This window comes from Branchiostoma lanceolatum, chromosome 16, assembly GCF_035083965.1.
Source record: "Branchiostoma lanceolatum isolate klBraLanc5 chromosome 16, klBraLanc5.hap2, whole genome shotgun sequence".
Taxonomy (NCBI): Eukaryota; Metazoa; Chordata; class Leptocardii; order Amphioxiformes; family Branchiostomatidae; genus Branchiostoma; species Branchiostoma lanceolatum.
This window is the reverse complement of record NC_089737.1, coordinates 104,945-121,980: the sequence shown is the minus strand read 5'-3', so window position 1 is coordinate 121,980 and position 17,036 is coordinate 104,945. Positions and strand designations below refer to the sequence as shown.

At 41.2% G+C, this 17,036-nt stretch overlaps 1 long non-coding RNA gene across 1 annotated transcript; it reads left to right on the top strand.

Moving 5' to 3' along the window:
* The first annotated feature begins 8,989 nt into the window (after nt 1–8,989).
* LOC136421942 (uncharacterized) lies at nt 8,990–10,960 on the top strand. Its single transcript, XR_010753547.1, has 3 exons — nt 8,990–9,234; nt 9,763–9,871; nt 10,108–10,960. It is a non-coding gene; the product is annotated as an uncharacterized lncRNA (long non-coding RNA).
* Nucleotides 10,961–17,036: the final 6,076 nt, after the last annotated feature.

Below are 17,036 nucleotides of genomic sequence, written 5' to 3'. Positions count from 1 at the left end.
CAGTTGAAGGATAAATGCACAACACGCTCTCCACGGAAGAAATGATAGGACCCGCCAGGATGATGGATTTTATGCCACTCTCAAGTAATCCAAATTTGAATATCTTTTGATATCAATCAACTTGAAAAGAAAATCTGTAAGACCTGTTGAATGTTTGTCTAGTCAAGTTTGTCATGGATACACACCAAGCACATTATACACAATCATGTATCTTTTAGATCCCAGTCAGGGTCCCAGTCTTGTATAAGTGTCAGTAAAAGAACTTTGTTTTGTATGTAATGATGTTATAATTCTTACTTTATGCACCTATTTGTCACAGGTAGTTAATTTTTGTATGCAATGTTGTATCTCTTCTGTAATGTTGCTTTCAAGTATTGCTCCAATTTTATGATTATGTTGTGATTTTAACTTAATTTTGTTTTTGGTTGTAAAAATTGGAGGTGGTGAATAAAGTGCAACTCAGCAAGATTGTGAATTAAATAAAAAGAACTAAGAAACGTTAATGTGATTTGAATGGAGATGCCAAAAAGGTTTGGATATGTTATGGTTATGATAAGTTTGAAGTTGTGAAATTCTTGTTATCTTTGGATCCTAATCTTTAAAAGAGCTAACATACAACAATGTTTATTGTTTCTAAACCCAAACAATTAGCTGTCTAGCGCATACCAGGTACTGCCAGGTCGGTGTGAACAAGTCGAGAACTGGCTATTGTTCTCCCCAGGTAGTCTGCTACCCTGCCGTCAGGGTGCTATGTTAACACCTTGATTAGCTGTATTGTTCACTTATACCAACAAAGAGATCATATTTCTCCTCTGGAGAAGGGAAAAGTTAGATTTTTGACATCTTATCTTTTCCTAGCTTGTGGGCTCCCATAAAACAATATTTTATGTAGAAAAATACCTATCTGGAAAGTAGACAAAATTTACAAAAAGATAGCAGTCTAAACATGGTGGTGCAGATTTCGAGTACTTAGCTAGGTGTTCATGAATATTCCAATCCTGCCATTTTTGTAAACATTTTGAAGATATTAATAAAAATCTTTCTTATTATCATAGTTGTACCTGTAATTAGACTGCAGTGTTGTAGAGTAATCCATGCTGAACACATAGATACACATTTTTTCTGGAAAATGTGTACCTTGAAGGCCCACAGGGTACTTAAATGTGACAAAATTAAGAAGTCCTTATCATATTAATATTTTAATATCTGAAGGCTGTTTGTAAAACCAATATGGTTTGAAGATGTCTACTTGATATGGTGCTCCACTCTTTGCCGAAAATTTGAGGAAATAACCACTCAGCAAGCTTGTATAATACATAAAAGTCTGGGTATCAGTTAATTAGGCTGGAAGGGTAAATCATGACTTAATCATTATGAGCAGACACCATCTGAAAGAAAAGAATATATTTCATATTACAAATTTACGAGTACTTTGATAGGATATATTCGTGTGGGTACTAGTACCCCTTCCCACTGATCCTTGACGATGGGGAACGAGCCATCATACTAGTACATTGCTTAATTTCATTCAAACCGAGGAAGTACCTGAACAAAATCATTGAACATAATTTAAACCTGTTCCTCAAAACAAAACAAAAAAAGGAAAATCATTGCTGCCCAATGATACACTCACTACAACACATAGATGATCTTTGAATAATTTGTATTAGACCCTTCAATACTAACAGTCACCATACAGGCATACACCACTTAAATTTGTCAGACACATGTACCAGTATATCTATGTGTGAGGGGAGCAGGACAATTGCTTAGCATTTTTTAGATGATAATTTCATAAAATCAGCATGATATCTGCAATACTTAGTACTTCACTGTTTAAAAATGCTTTGCTCGCTTATAGCCTGTAAAGCAGAGCTACATAATACACTATAGTCAACATGCCACACCCAACAAATGTAACGCCATTACTTTTAATAGTAATATTCCCCTGATTGTAGTGAAGATACAAGTACTAATGACCTAAAATACTTTAGAGGAAATCATGAAAATTGCATATTATTTCCTGTTCGGGGGATATTGAAGCAAACACATGTGTCAATCTGTATTTCAATATGGCTGATCAACTAACATACATGTATACAGTAGTCTATATTTCTTGGGAAAAATGCATAATATTTGATTGATTATCCTGTATATGATTAAGAAAGATGAGTACTAATGACTTATACTAATTTGGGGGAAACAAAGCAATTCAATACTTGCCTAGGGAATATTGAAGTTACCACATTTATGATTATTTGGTCACCCGTATCTATATGTCCTTTCAAAGTCTTTATTTTCTAATCCAGACCATGGATTGATTTGATATTTCATCATAAGCTGGAAAGATATATGTACCAATGGTTCTTACTACTTTTTCAAAAATCAGACATGCTTTTATAATTCTGGGGAATTTCTTAATATGGGTGGGTGTCAACAAGTATAGAGGTCAAATTAAGGTCAACTTCAAAACTGTATATTTCATCATCAAAATCATACATTAACTTCATATTCCCATATAAGTTGTAGGGATATACGTACTAATGATTCTAACTATTTTTCCACAAATCAGACATTTTTTTATAATTCTGGGGAATTTTGGAATGGGACTAGGTGTCAATGATATAACACATCAAAAGTAGGTCAAGTCCCAAAGTGTATATTCTGTAATCAAAATCATGGATCGACTTGAAATTCCTACATAACTTGGGGACATATAAGTACTAATGATTCCAAGAACTTTTCTCAAAATCAGACATGTTTTTATATTTCCGGGGAATTTCTGAATGGGGCTGGGTGTCAACAACATTAGAGGTCAAATCAAGGTCAACTTCCAAACTGTATATTTCTTCATTACCTGCATATATCAACATCAAATTCCCATGTCAGTAAGAGGGTTATATTGACTACTGATTCCTGCAATTTTGACAATATTTACATAAGTTGATCACATTCTCGGAGATGTTGACATGACCACACTCCAGCAAAGTGGGGAGAGGGGCTGATGGACACAATGACATCTTGTCAAGTCATTTTCTCACGATCGGCTTGGCTGATTGACTTCAAATTTTCTGTGTATGTAGGGTCTATCTAGCTGTGACAAAGCGTTGAATTCAATTGAAGCTACGTATATCTATAATCATTTAGGACTCTGTTTAACACCTCCGAAGGGCAAAATATGCTGTATCTGGAGATAGAAAACGCGAAAGAAGGGCAACAGGCATTTTACGAAGTACACATGTCATGCCAAGTGGAGCACCACTATATCCTCTGCCCATACGCAGCTTCCAAGAATCGGCACACTGCTGAATAAACACACAGTCCCCGGGGTTCTGCATCACGTCATTGCTCCAAAATCCGACCGGCGCCATTTTGGTGCGTTACGCCTCAACCTTCCCAGGTTGCATCGTTTCATCACCCCTTCTGATTGGACACCATGTCGTAAACGACCTTATACATGTATTTTGAACAGATTTGGAGGAAAATATCTGAATCTATCAACTCTGTCCCTGTGGAAGTGGAACCATAGACAATGTTCTCTTTCGAATTTAAGAATGGTGCACTATAGAACTGCCTCTATCATTATCGTGTGACACATTGTATTGGAATAGTATGATGCCTGTACTGCTCCAATGCAAACATACATCTAATTCTTACGAAGCTTGGCATAGATGTACCTTGCGAAATGACTTTAGGTATTGTGTTTAATATCTATAGCCTTGAAATCACTTCTCTTTTTCACCTACTATTACCAGACAAGCGTGGAGTATTTCACAGACAAGACCGGATGAAGTGTAGAAAGTTCAATCGTTAAAACGGTGTAATTATGACTGGAGTGGGCAGACATCATAATGTTTTAGTGTACCATCAGTATCTACATCTTGTGACTTAGCTCGATTCCTTACCTTGTATCTAAAGGTTTTAACACGCAATGAGCTGATATCCAAAGCCCTAACTGTCAATAAAGTTCTTTTCCTCTTCGGTTCTTCCGAGTTCCAGTTGTATTAGTCCCTTCTTCTTATAAAGTAGACCGAGGCCTATATCATTTTCTAGATAAACCCTTGAAAAAAGAGTAAAAGTAGACTATTAGTATCTAGTATCCTATTGCATTATCTATAAATCTAGGAATTCCATCTTACGTATTAGCGCTTACACACAACACAAGAACAACATTATCATATAGGAAACGTCGACCAATCAGGAAACCCATTTGATTGTGAGTCCGTGGCATAACTGCCCAGTCAACGTTTGGGGTTATAAAGAAAATGTCCTGGTGCTTATGACAAATAATCTCACACTTGCTTCACTCACACAGTGGTTTGTTCTGGTTATAGGTATCGAGCAGATCGTCTGTCACCATATATATATATATATGCACATCGGGCGGGACAAAGGACAATGCCAGGTTATACTCGGGAATGCTTTCCAGTCTTTCTGCATATTCAAAAGCACTCTGCCACTCTCCCATTTCCAGGCAAACATCAAGAGCTGACGTTGTCATCGTGGAAGACCTCCTGTTGTAGTTGAATGCAACGTTCCAACAAGTACAGGAAGTGCTCCGGTTCATGATGTAAACAAATGTTTGTCAAGGAAAGAGATTATAGATCTGTATATGACAGTCATTTGTAGCCTGACTAAATCAAGCTTCTAGCAGCCCTTCCACTGGTCAGGACCTTAGAAGGTTGATGGCAAACACCTCTTAGTCAGGAGAATTGGGCACATCCTAGTCCTGTTAATTTATGTATATGTGCTGACGTGGGTAAACTATTGCCAGACTGTCTGTCATCATAGCATTGGAGGTGTGATGACTGGTTTCCATAGTGACAGACAATCCTGAGCTCCTATTGGACTGATTTTCACGGTGATAAAGAATCCTGAGCTCCTATCGGTGACTCTAGGAAGGGAAGGGTTCTCTCGAGTTAGAGGTGTGTGGCCACAAGCTCTCATGAAGGAGGCTAAATTATGTACATGAGTGTCTCGTCTTTCTTCCATGTTTGCCATGTGCCCTTCTTGCTGAAGGGCAAAGACAACAACCCATGCCCATCATACATGAATATGGAAATTGGAAACGGCAGGAGTAAGTTAGTTAGTTAGTTAGTTGGCCCAGACTGCACATAGGAGGGGGGGTGGGTGTTAGCCGCCCTTCCCATTTAACGTTCTCGAGGCACCTCCTCGAACACGGGACCCCCATTTACGTCCCTTCCAAAAGAAAAACGAGTGCAGCCCAAACCGAGATATCCTGCCACGATTGAACCAAGGTCTAATAGATAGCAGCTAATTGGAATCAGGAGCTCAACAGTAAGGCTGCTACCAGTTGACCCATAGGGACATCGATCCCTTACATGAACACGTACTTGTAACTAATGACATTAAAAAGATTGCAGGCAGGGTGACACATTTGGAGGATATCATACGACTTTCTGCTGTTCACTAATGTCATCCATGTCGGTGAGGAAATCGCCAGAGGTCAGCTTGTATCCTTTTAACGCTGTGTGATGTTCAAGAAGAGAGTCGTCAGTACACAAGTAGGAAAGTAAAGAACGTCATACGTCGATGAAGGTTAGACATCCAGGTAATACGATACGCCAAATAACAGTTACTCAAGCAATTTTGGAAACGGGCAGACGTTTCAAGTAGCATCCACTACTTTTCGTCGGTGACTCTGAGCAAGATTTGTCGAACAGCAAGTTTTAACCACAAACTATGAATTGATATGTAAATAAAGAGAAGACAAATTTAGATAGATTTGACTCATTTGTTTCCCTATTGGACTATCTAAAAACCTGCTGTTCGACAAATCTTGCTCAGAGTCACTTACGAAAAGTAGTGAATGCTACTTGAAACGTCTACCCGTTTCCAAAATCAGCTTGAGTAACTGTTATTTGGTGTAAAGAACGTCATGTACAGACTAAATCGAAGTAGAAAATACAACCATAGCAAATTTTCATGATGAAAATCGGTCTATAATGGTGTCAGTAGTTGGACTAGACTAGTCACATGCTTTACTGTTCCATGTACTTGCAATTATCCTACTGGCAAGAACTTGCAATAAACTTATTATCATATTCTCGACGAAAAATTAAGATCGAGATCCAGAAGATGTCATATCTCCAGGATCAGATCATCCAGCCGAACACTTATAATTCCAAAGATTACGTAACATCTCCAAGATCCAATCAGATCAGCCGGCAATCTCTGTTCCTTCTCCTGTCAAACAATTTAACGACTTTTGCATCTTGTGGAAGTACTCATCGGAGGAATTTGCCGGCTGCGTCGTGGGCATTTCAGATATTGCATCTTCGCATCCTGGGAACCAACATTGATTACACTTGATTTCTACTCATACCCGGCTTGAACAAGTCTTGTGCGGGTTTCAAGTCAACCACATCAATAACAAAGGAATCAAAATTCACACCATCTTTACATAACATAGGCCAGAAGCTGGCTGACTTCCATATATAACGGTACAATCAAAGTGCCACTAGCACTGCATTCCTCTAAGTGTTTCAAAACTCTCCAAATAAGTTTTACTGGCGGGTGCAACCAGTTGTTGCAGCCGGCCCAATCAAACGCAAAGGCATCTATGCCTGCTGTGTCGGGACACCAACAGCTCGAGTTGAATCTCGGAACATTCTTGTTTAAGTGATTTGCAAATCTATCCATCTCGTACGGTGCCAACAGCCTCTCCAAACACAAGAAAATACTAGCATTCAATTCATAATCACCAAAGTAAAAAAAAAGAAATTCTCAAAGCATCTGCTTTCTTTTTAAGTTCCCTTGGCACGCATTTGATTTCTAACGTAATGGCATGCTGACAACAAACGCAATGTTCTGTAAATCTCTCTTCGTGCTGCCCACTTGCACAATTCTGACCGCCGCCTTATTGTCACAATACCATTTGACGCATTTCCCTGCCAGATCTTCTTTTAAATCATATTAAAAAAAATGACGCTCAGTTTCCTCCAAGTGGTACTCTGTACTTTTTCCAATTTTGTCCATTTGCCTTGAACTGCACTATGCTCAAACTTAACCATGTAGCGGATGCATCTGAGTATATCAATCTAACGGCTTAATAAGAACTAGTGGCTACCGGATATCCGGCAGTTAGAGGAGAATAAATTCTTGTACCAGAAATACACTTCTCTTTGCTTTGTGATCTAGTTCTTACATGCTGAACCAATTCCTTCTCATTTCAAAAACATAGTACAAATAACTAGTCATGATTCCCACCACATAGCCTAAACATAGCGCTAATGAAATCAATTGACCTACTATACTAGCTGCTTTACTGGAAACTTGTTGTTCCATAGACTTAACTGGATAACCACTTCCGAAAAGCATGAGTACAGTTTGACTATCCTTCTCTTGGTTGCAAATAGTTTGAATTGCTTCATATCCAGAATAGTTCCTAGCCAGGTAATGATCTGCACCCGGAACCAAACACACTTTTCCGGATTGGGAGCTAAACCAAAGTTCAAGCTGTCCAAACACACTTGTTCTTCTGCCTTCTTCGTAACTTGCAAGGATTCTCCTTTTCCTATGCCATCATCAAAAAATAAATAAAAACGCTCTTTCCTTCGCTTCTCCACTTTTTCACCAGTGTTTTGAGCAATTTTGTGAAATTGTACCGAGCTGAAGACAATCACAACGGCAGAACACAGAAAACAAAGAATTTCTGTATCCCATCAATCATCCACGAAAACCCAAGGTATGTTCTGTGCGGTGGAAAAATGTCAATATGATGATACCCTGACTTGAGGTCTAAAGTAAACATAAAGCCGTCTTTCTTGAGGCTTTTTGTCGCCAGTCTCAAATCCTCGCATTTGAATTTGTGTTTATACAGAAACAAGTTTACGTACCTCAGGTCCAGAATCAATCTCCTTTTCCCGCTTGACTGTGTGGCAGAGTTATTCTTTGCACTTCTATTATTGTGAGCAATTCTAGAAAGTGGCAAGTACTAAAGACGTAACTTGCATCCATCTCTTAAAATGTCCAAGATAAACTGGGGAGCGTTTATCCTCTCCCATTGAAACAGGCTTTTCTTCAATCTTTCTCTGACACTGATGTTAGATTGTCAAAACTATCTAATCTCATGAAGTCCTGCACTGATGGTAAACACCAATCTGTTCCGGTTGAACCTTCTCTCACTGCACGAAATGGCCACGTATCCTGACGGATCCGACGGATCCGGAATCGGGCCTCATGGCGTTTCCGAGCGAATCCGGAAAAATCCCAGTTCACTGCTCGGATACTGAGGTGCCCGCAGATCCGACCAATTCCGACGCCGTATTCCTCTGGATCCGTGATGCGCCTCGGATACCCGAAAATATTTGTGCGGATCCCTCGTTTTTTTTTATATTTGGAATGTTCGGATTGTTTGTATGTCGGTAGTTGTTTCGGATCCTGACGAATAAATACACACGGCACGGCATGATCTCATTTCCTGACGAATTTAGCAGATCCGGAATTACGCATTATAGCAGACACGGAACGTTTCCGATTGAATCCGATGCACCTCAGATCCGACAATTCCGGCGCCGTATACGTCTGGATCCTTCATACGTTTCGGGTACAGATACGGAACTTTTCCGAGCAAATTCAGACAAATACCAGGTACAGCTCAGATCCGGCAATTCCGACGCCGTATACGTCTGGATCCGTGATGCGCCTCGGATACCTGAGGATATTTGCGCGGATCCTTCGTTTTCAGATATTTGTCAATATGGCAGAGATAATCGGATTGTTTGTTTGTCGGTAGTTGCTTCGGATCCTAACCAACAAATACACACTGCAGGGCATTATCTCAGATCCTGAAAAATCCAGCGGATCCGCAATCGTGCATCATAGCAGATACGGAACGTTTCCGATAGGATCCGATGCACCTCAGATCCAACAATTCCGACAAATCCTGACGTATCCTGAATACGGATTCGTGTCCAATCTCCCACAAGACACTGCGTGTCATGACTTCCGGCGCGAGAAACGGTTTTGTCGGTGAACAGCACGGAGACAAGAACGGCGTTTCATCACTCTCTGTGCTTAACATGGAATCGTCAGAGTCTACCATGGTCGACCAGTGATTTTTAGTGACTTGAGAGTCGAAGGGCATTCGGTGTAAACTCAAACGCGCGGCATTGCGAAGTAGTCTTCTTCGTGCATGCAATATTCGTCGCCCCCCTCCCCCTTGTAAAGTTGGTAGGGAGTCGATTCATCATTTAGAGGGACTGCCCTTTGGTAAGTACAAATTGGAAAATTCCTGTTTCTAACTAGTATGAACGTCAGTTATCCTCCTATTGTGGCTTGACATATCATCGCATTTGCATGACATTAAGAATTGTCCAGTCGACCTGCACTTCTACACCGTTAGGATCTAGGAAATTTATAGCTTTCAATTTGTTCGTTCTTGCCAATGGTCAACAGACATTTGTGTCTGGTTAACGTTTCAGATACAACATAGCAAGCGGTTGAGGGAAAGATGATTAAAGATATCCTGTAACGGAAGGGAATGTCATAAGTATTTGTCCCACAAAGGTCCCACAGTTTGTGGATAGTGAGCTAGAACTTATTGTGGAGGTAGTAGTGTGTTTCAGTGATTATTGCATTCAGTTATAACTGTACATGTTTGATCAATATCATATTCAAGTTATGAATGTAAGTTTTACGTATTCAATTAAACGATGCCAGATTCATTTTTTACGAATGTGATTATGTGATATGTTTAATATTTGTCATTGTTTCCCTTTATGTATATATCCTATACAGCATCGGCAGATACTTCCTTCACAAATGCAGCACATGTTGTGAGGACCTTAGCTTGGCTTGGAACAAAGCAATCAGCTGTCAGATGCTCAGAGTACCTCAGGCTCCTTCGGTAAGGCTTAAGTCCATCATCGGTACACTTCAATGTTAGCTGAGACAGGCATGATGGATACCCATTGTCCCTTGTTTTTTGTTAGCTGCTGTGATGAAACGAAGCCCATCACAGCAAGGAGGTCATATAGTCTATATAACCTCCTTGATCACAGTTATGTCAAAGTCATGTGACATGTTACTTAAATACTAAGTATGTGAATTGATATTTATTCATCATTTGGTTTTATCATATAGGAACTGGTTCATCACAAGATGAACTCCAAGCTGAGTCCAACATGCTAGATACAGAAGAAATCAGCCTTGCCTGTACCTTACCAAGAGTGCATGGAAGAAGTGAACTCAGATGTAGTCAGAGAATGGGGAGAGGACGATTATACACATGCAGTTCCACGGCATATACTACTTACGTGTAAAATGTGGCGTGTCATCATGGGAGTTTTTCAGACAGTATAATGTTACTTTGAAGTTTCTATTTTCAACCTCTGTATTTGAAATTATTTGTATCTGATATTTTTTAGACGAAGAACTGGCCACAAATAAGGCTTTCATTACTTTAGTAGAATATGTAGAACATGTAGAATTTTTGGTCCAAGTGCACTATACGGCAGTAAATATTACCACCATGATGTGATGGTTGTTAATCGTAATACATTTTATAACAATTGTGCTTACACAACCGCAATTTACCGACATTAACCTGCATATGCAGAGGTGCTTTGAGTATGTGGATGTCCCTCGGCCTGTCTTAAACGAAATGGATTATTTAGCCACATAGAACTTCCGTATTGTATTTGATAGTTTTTGAACTTAGAAATGCATATATGTTGAAATATGAAATAATGTTACATTCAGGCTTTCCCAAAACTTCCTGTCATTGAATAATAATGTTTTGGGTATCGTTAAATTAAGAATGCACGCGTATTTATGAATAATCAACCATTCTATCAAACTTTGTGTGTTTGATTTGTACATATTCGTGGCAAATACAAACATATTCAGAGTCACAATATGTCAAAGATTGTAGAAAGTCTGTATGTTGGATCAGTCTGTATCCGTGGCAAATACATACTGTACGTATCTGTCAGGATCTTGGGCAGTTTCGTGCAATGTACGGCCCCATATCCGTCGAAAATTCCTATTTTTGTATTCCTCCGGATCTGAGGTTCCGGATCACAGTCCGCTTGTATCCGTCAGTATCCGCAATTTTCTTTTAAAAAATACAGAAAACTTCCTGTATCCGTCAGGATCTCTGGCAGTACGGATCCGTATCCGTCGAAAATACCTCATTTTCGGATTCCTCCGGAAATATTCCCGATCCCGGTGCGGAAATTTTCGGATCCGTTAGGTTGGATACGTCAGTATCCGTCAGTATCCGCCAAAAATACAGAAAAATCCCTGTACGCATCCGTCAGGATCTGTGGCATTTCCGTACAGTGTACGGCTCCGTAATCGTCGAAAATACCTTACTTTCGGATTCTTCCGGAAATATTCCATATCCCAGTGCGCATTTAGTCGGATCCGTCAGGTTGGATCCGCCTGTATCCGTCAGTATCCGCCAAAAATACAGAAAAATTCCTGCTCGTATCCGTCAGGATCGGTGGCATTTCCGTGCAGTGTACGGCTCCGTATTCGTCGAAAATACCTTACTTTCGGATTCTTCCGGAAATATTCCATATACCGGTGCGGAAATAGTCGGATACCTTACACGAATCCGCCTGTATCCGTCAGTATCCGTCAGTATCCGACAAAAATACAGAAAAATACCGGTACGTATACGCCGGGAAACGAGGCCATTTCGTGCAGTGTCTGTTTTTCAATCCATAACGACTGATTCTGAAAAAAGATAAGGAGTGTGTAAAATTATTAAAGAGCACTTCTATTGTGTTTTCTTCTGGTTGAATGTCTTGAATTTCGGACAGCTCTCACGCCAGTGGCCTTCCTCTCCACATGCGAAACAATTTCCAGGTTTCACACGTGTAACGGTCGGCTCTGCCTTCGCACTGGAAGCACTGAAACGGTTCTGAAAAGGGTTGTTAGAGCGGAACTTTCTTGCCCGTCTTTTCTTGTATTCTGCTTCCTTTTTTCTGTGGCTCTAAACTCCGCTTTTTGAGTTATCTGCTAATTCATTTCTCAAGTATTCTGCTACCGTCAACCACCCTGTTTCGGATTTGTCAGCTAACAAAATACATCTTTGCCTGAAAATAACCAATTTCTCACCTTGCTTCAACGCTTCCATCGCTTTGCCCAACTTACCGGATGCTATGCCGTCCTTGGCTTCTGCAAGGTAATCTTTTGGCTGTTGAGTGAAGCCGTACTGGTCGTAGTTGCCTTTCTTCTTGAATTTCGGCGTCTCACCCTTCTTGATCTTCTAAATTTCGCTCATTTGCTGCTCAGCGGTGTCGTCGTTCACCCGCTTTAGCTCCCCACCTTTCTCATCCATGATGGAACGAACAGCTCTTAGGAGCTCTTCATTGTTGCGCTGTATGGCTTCTTGTATGGCATTCTGCTCGGAACCCTCCATGTTGAGACGAACAATCTTGCAGCCTGCTTGGTGCCGGACTCAGCGTCGAATGCCGACCGCACCTTCGTGCCCATTGTCTACCCATTCCTCACCTGGAGATCATATCACGTGATCTCTCACATGTGTAGCATACCTGCTGTTACTACAGAAACTTAATTACTGGCTAATTCGTCATCGGACTCCTCAAACGCCAGTAATTGTCATTTCCTAGGACCTCCCACTTTCTTGTTTGGCCTGCCTCCTTTAGAGGTTACTGGCTGTGTTGCAAGCGAAACACTGGTCAGATGGGCTGTGTTCTGTCCACAGATGGACAGCAGCTTCCCCCCGTTGTACTTGGCATTTGACAGTTTTTTCCTGCATTTCTCGCAGAAGTAGGGGGGTGCATGTGAGTTTGGTCCGTAGACACATCAGCACCAAAAGTCTCCATGATTTTGACCTTATAGTCTATGCATAGCAAAGGCTTGATGCTCTTTCGCTTCTCGGCCGTTGTTTGAAGCGTTGAACCACACAGACGGCACAGGTTTAGAAGACTGTCAATGTGCGGACCCAGAGTTGACTCGGCCATCATGATAGTTACTTCCGGGTGTGCCAGGGGCTACGCCCCCGCCCCGCCTCCACAGAAAGTTGTAATTATTTCGGGAAAGAAAGAGTTGCGACAAAAAACTAGTAGAAATAAATGAAAACAAACCAATCAACCTTGAGAAAACAATTACGTTGTATTCGGGAAAACTTGATTAAATACGTAAGAACTCGATTTCGGGAGCCGCTGTCACCCTCGTCTGACAGTCGTCGCTGCACGATTTCCTGGTACCCATTATCGTCTGATATCGCTTTACGACCTTTTTTTATCGGTAAAACACCAGGGGTAATCTTTATTTTACCATAGAAGTAAAGTAAATACTATTTCTATCATAAAATACACAAGAAAGAGAAGAGTCAGAGGAAATTTCGTGATGTGGTGAGCTTTATTGTTTTACGTGTTCGTTCTTCGGCTCAAGCGCGACAATGGCCGCCATGATTTTTTCCCGCCCAGTTGCCCCTGGCAACGGCTCTTCTCGCCATTTCTGACTCAAATCTCGTGGCATTTGATTGTTTTCGTAAACAGCGCATGCGCCAACTAAATCGCGGTAGTCCGTATTGGGCTTAACACATGTGACCTGCGCGAGTTTACGTTCAGAAGTGACTGGTCATTATTGATCCTGAAGATGGCGACAGTGTTTTTTTTTAAATTTGATCCTTGAATTCCTTAGTGTTGGAAGAAAGTTTAGCACTGTATTATGATTACTACCAACAAATATGAGCTTCCAAGATAATTCGAGCCTGAATGTATCACTGAAAGATCTACAGATATGATAACATTTACACCGCATTTGAGTGAAATTTAGTCACTGAAATTTACGGTACTGAAATTCACAGAACCCATTGTTGCATGAAGTTTTTAAAAACACCTTACTGTTCACATCGCTTCTACTTGCTTAACCCCCAGCCAGTTGAAGATGATTTAGTTGATGAAGATTTCGACTCTTCTTTCATGTTTTTCAGATATTATGTGGATGATAGCGGCTCCATAGTCCCTTTATGATAAACATACATAGTTCTCTCGAATGCGGCCTTTTTGCGACAAAACAAAGGTGATATGATTCCATTACTAACCTACAAACCACGTCTCAGACTCATTTCAACGAAGCCGCCTTCGGTCAAACTATTCAGCCTAGCGTATTTCCTTATCCGATAGAATTTTATGGCATAGCAAGTAGCCGGTATGAAGACGGTTATGGCCATTTAATGTAACGAATCCAGCGATCTAGTTCATTCGGTTTCAGGTTTGCATCGCGCGTTTATCCACAGCGTGACATCCTCCCCTCTCCCCACGGCCGACCAGAAAGGGTAGATTTACACAAAGAAACTACATGCTCTTAAACGGTGGCAAATGTTTAACCATGCACGTGAACTTCGCCAGGAACCCACCTCTCCCACCCCCTCTCCAAATCAACGATTCAGAACTGGCTGTTGTCCCGAGCCTCAAAGTGCTTGGTCTCCACATACAGAGTGACCTCCACTGGAATAAACAGGTTAACGGCATGGCAGCAAAAGCGGGCAGAAAACTCTTCCTTCTTAAATAAGCGGCTCAAGAAGTTTAACCTGCCCCAAGGTGATCTGGTAGCAATCTATATTGGCTACGTCAGGCCAATATTAGAGTACGCCGTCCCCGTCTGGAACTCCGGCCTGACCAAACACCAGTCTGACTAACTAGAACGGTTGCAGAAAAGGGCGTGTCGCACCATCATGGGCAGCAGTTACAACGGATATTCACATCTGCTGGAACACCTCGGCCTGTCAACACTTGCTACCAGACGTGAACAACTGTGTCTGAAGTTCGCCAGATCCCTGTTGGACTCCGAGTTCAGGGACTGGCTGCCACCACCCAGAACTCAGATCACTGGTAGAGTGACTCGAAACAGCCATAAACTGAACTGCCCAAAAGCCAGAACGAACCGGTACTTGAACTCTAGCATACCGTACCTGACCTGGCTTATCAACCAATATGATCAATAATTGTCGTCTGTAAATATATAATCAAAATGTCGAGTTTATCCTTTGTCTGTCCTACGAATTGAAATGACGGTTGAAGTCATACTTGATGTTTACGTACGTATATGGCACCGGCTGTATTATATACGATTTTAATCATTGTGCATTGGTTTTAATTCAGTGCTATGCACTGCGACTGCCAATAAAATCATCTTGTATCTTGTATCTTGTATCTTAAAAATAAAAGTTCCACTTGAATCTAAGTTCCACAAAATAAATCCTGTTGCTTCCTTATTACCTTTGAGAGCTGTGTGCTGTTATTTCTAGCTCATTTCTATTATTTCAATGATTGAATATTTTCCATAATTACATAACCTGTACCTCCAGAAAAGACGTCCTTATACAAAAAAATACTTCTACCATACATGCCGGAACATCGCCATTTCACTGCTCGAAATGGCCACGTATCCTGACGGATCCGACGTATCCGGAATCGGGCCTCATGGCGTTTCCGAGCGAATCTGGAAAAATCCCAGTTCACTGCTCGGATACTGAGGTGCCCGCAGATCCGACCAATTCCGACGCCGTATTCCTCTGGATCCGTGATGCGCCTCGGATACCCGAAAATATTTGTGCGGATCCCTCGTTTTTTTCATATTTGGAATGTTCGGATTGTTTGTATGTCGGTAGTTGTTTCGGATCCTGACGAATAAATACACACGGCACGGCATGATCTCATTTCCTGACGAATCCAGCAGATCCGGAATTGCGCATTATAGCAGACACGGAACGTTTCCGATTGAATCCGATGCACCTCAGATCCGACAATTCCGGCGCCGTATACGTCTGGATCCTTCATACGTTTCGGGTACAGATACGGAACGTTTCCGAGCAAATTCAGACAAATACCAGGTACAGCTCAGATCCGGCAATTCCGACGCCGTATACGTCTGGATGCGCCTCGGATACCTGAGGATATTTGCGCGGATCCTTCGTTTTCAGATATTTGTCAATATGGCAGAGATAATCGGATTGTTTGTTTGTCGGTAGTTGCTTCGGATCCTAACCAACAAATACACACTGCACGGCATGATCTCAGATCCTGAAAAATCCAGCGGATCCGCAATCGTGCATCATAGCAGATACGGAACGTTTCCGATTGGATCCGATGCACCTCAGATCCACAATTCTGACAAATCCTGAAGTATACGGAACACGGATTCGTGTCCGATCTCCCACAAGACACTGCGTGTCATGACGTCAGGCGCGAGAAACGGTTTTGTCGGTGAACAGCACGGAGACAAGAACGGCGTTTCATCACTCTCTGTGCTTAACATGGCATCGTCAGAGTCTACCATGGTCGACCAGTGATTTTTAGTGACTTGAGAGTCGAAGGGGATTCGGTGTAAATTCAAACGAGCGGCATTTCGAAGTAGTCTTCTTCGTGCATGCAATATCCGTCGCCCCCCTCCCCCTTGTAAAGTTGGTAGGGAGTTGATTCGTCATTTAGAGGGACTGCCCTTTGGTAAGTACAAATTGGAAAATTCCTGTTTCTAACTAGTTTAAACGTCAGTTATCCTCCTATTGTGGCTTGACATATCATCGCATTTGCATGACATTAAGAATTGTCCAGTCAACCTGCACTTCTACACCGTTAGGATCTAGGAAATGTATAGCTTTCGATTTGTTCGTTCTTGCCAATGGTCAATAGACATTTGTGTCTGGTTAACGTTTCAGATACAACATAGCAAGCGGTTGAGGGAAAGATAATTAAAGATATCCTGTAACGGAAGAGAATGCCATAAGTATTTGTCCCACAAAGGTCCCACAGTTTGTGGATAGTGAGCTGGAACTTATGTGGAGGTAGTAGTGTGTTTCAGTGATTATTGCATTCAGTTATAGCTGTACATGTTTGATCAATATCATATTCAAGTTATGAATGTAAGTTTTACGTATTCAATTAAACGATGCCAGATTCATCTTTTACAAATGTGATTATGTGATATGTTTAATATTTGTCATTGTTTCACTTTATATATATATCCTATACAGCATCGGCAGATACTTCCTTCACAAATGCAGCACATGTTGTTAGGACCTTAGCTTGGCT